This window comes from Lynx canadensis, chromosome C1, assembly GCF_007474595.2.
Source record: "Lynx canadensis isolate LIC74 chromosome C1, mLynCan4.pri.v2, whole genome shotgun sequence".
Classification (NCBI taxonomy): Eukaryota; Metazoa; Chordata; class Mammalia; order Carnivora; family Felidae; genus Lynx; species Lynx canadensis.
In genome coordinates this window covers 171,095,374-171,097,888 of record NC_044310.1, presented here as the reverse complement: position 1 = coordinate 171,097,888, position 2,515 = coordinate 171,095,374, and the positions used below count along the sequence as shown (strand labels likewise).

Sequence of the window (2,515 nt, the reverse complement as noted above, 5' to 3'; positions counted from 1 at the left end):
TTATATATAAAGTTTAAAAAGAGATTCTAATACAGCTGTAATTTAGAATATTGGTTATACCTAACATTTAGTTACTAGAAGCACAAAGGGGAGTTAGGGAGATCTGGTAATCCTCTGCTTCCTGATCTGGATTACATGAGTATATAATGCTTGTGGAAATTCATAAATCTGTATAGATGTCCACTTCTCTGTTTGCTAAAATTTTTGTTTTGTTTTGTTTTGGGGATTTGCAGAGTCATCTGAGGCTTTATTTGGGAAAAGACACTTGAATTGGCATTTAGTAGGGGGTACTGGCAAGAGGGGGTACCCAGGGCCACAGACTCCCTGCTAAGGGTAGGCTGAGGACCTGTGCTGAGCCTCAGGCATGTCTCCTGTTCTCCAAGGCTCCCCCGTATAGCTCCTGCCCACAAAGGCTCTATGGTAACCACAGGAGTAGGAGGCCAGGAGGGACCACAGATGTTGTTCACTTGAACAGAAGGACATTAGATGATTGCACACCAGCTTCCCATGATAGGCCTCAATCTTCTTCACAATCATTGCCATGGAGAAGCTGACAGGGCTGAAGGAACTGGATCCCTCACTAGAGCTGAAGTTACACTGGAAGAAGCTGAGGTCATAATTGAGGCCAGGGCTTGTGAGGCCCCAGTAAGCCAAGCTCAGCCCACCTGAGTAGCCATTGGTGGTCTTAGTTTGGATACTCATGTTCTGCATACCAGACGCCAACCAGCTCTCCTTACCCTCCAGGAGCTTGTTGTCGGTGGTGATCTCCATGTCCAAGGCCAGCTTGATGTTCATGAGCTCCCTCAGATACCATGCCACATCCTCCTTGGCTCACAGCAGGGTATCCTCCAGCTTGGCCAGCTTGGCACTGGTGTCCTTAATGGCCAGCTCCCTGCACTGCTAAGCATTAGCTGTGGCAGACCCCAGGGAAGCCCTCTGGCCTTTGAGTCTCTTGATCTCAGCCTAGAGTTGTCTAATGTTCTGTTTCATCTTGGAAATCTCCATCTTCTGTGATGGAAGTCATCCTTGTGCTTCCTAGCCAATATCTGCAGCTCTTCCCACTTAATCCAGTACATGTTCTCAGTCTCAGCCCAATTGCAGTTGGCAATGCCCTCATACTAGGCCTTGACCTCAGAGATAATGCTGTCCAGGTCTAGGGAGAAGATGTTGTCCATGGACAGGACCACGGACATGTCTGAGATCTGGGACTGCAGATTAAAGATCTCCTCTTCATACAGCTGCCTTAAGAAGCCAATCTTGTCAGTCAGCTCTTCCAGGCAAACTCCAGCTTCAACTTGTTCACATAAGCTTCCTCCAAATCCTTCTTGATAAGAACAAACTTACTCTCCATGTCTACACTCACTTTGATCTCCTCCTCCTATTCTTGAAGTCCTCCACCAGCCCCTGCACATTGCCAAGCTCCACCTCCTGCTTCAGCTTCTCCTGGCCCAGTGTGTTCAGCTGCCATGCAAGATTGTTGACATAACTCTTGAACACATTGCCCATGTTGCTCCATGCTACCGTAGAAGGTTCCACCTCATCTCCAGGATTTTGTTCTGCTGCCCTAGGTGCTACATTTTATCGATGAAGGAGGCAAACTTGTTTTTGAGGGTCTTGATCTACTCCTTCTCCTGGGTGTGCACAGTCTGGATGCTGTGGCCCACTGCCAGCTTACAGGGGTTCAGCAGGCTTTGGTTCACTGAGAGAGCTGTGACGCGCCCCCACACCCCTGGCCACACCACAACCCCAACTACATTCGTGCAGGTGACCAGACCACCCTGGAAGCTTCTGCTGCTGCCGCCCACTCAGGGAAAGGCAGAGGAGGTGATGTGGGCAGCAGGCACACTCGTGTATGAACGGCTGCTGAAGGCCTAGGCTCTGGAGGTGGACATGTTGTAGGACTTCTGGGTCACCCTGATGCACACGGTGAAGGCTGGGGTGCAGGTGAGTAGGCTGAACCTGACAGAGCTTTGAGAACGAGCTGAGAAGCTGCTTTTAGGTAGGCTAAATTTTTTGAATTTACATGTTTTCATAAAAATGTAGAAGGCACCCCAGAACTGAACTCTCATTCTTGCATAGTTAAGATTCTATTAAAAAGAAAACTACTTTAGATATAGTTACTGTATTATTCAGAGTCCCACCATGAAACACACAGCACATCAAAGGTTAGTTGAAACAAGTTTAAGGAAGAAACAGTCTGTAGAAGTGTAGGCAGAATTCAGTGCAGTATGCCATGGTGATGCACCCAGGAGCTAGCAAGAGTAGGAAACTCTTACGCCTCAATGACGAAGGGGTAAGAGTTACCAGACACCAGCAAATACTGTAGTAGATGATGAGCACCTCAAAGGGAGCAGCCGCTGCTAAAACCTTACTCTGGCAGGGAAAGGAAAAAGGAAATAATTACTTTGAGCTTTCTTTTTCTTCCCACAATCAGCTCTCATGTTGCTAATCCAACCAGAACCTGAGTTAAAGGGATTTCAATAGGTACAATTTATAACAAGTAGTTTCCCAGAGT

General features: G+C 47.5%; 1 pseudogene; it reads right to left on the bottom strand.

Moving 5' to 3' along the window:
- Positions 1 to 327: 327 nt before the first annotated feature.
- On the bottom strand, positions 328 to 1,919 carry LOC115519880 (annotated as a pseudogene).
- Between the last annotated feature and the right edge of the window lie 596 nt (positions 1,920 to 2,515).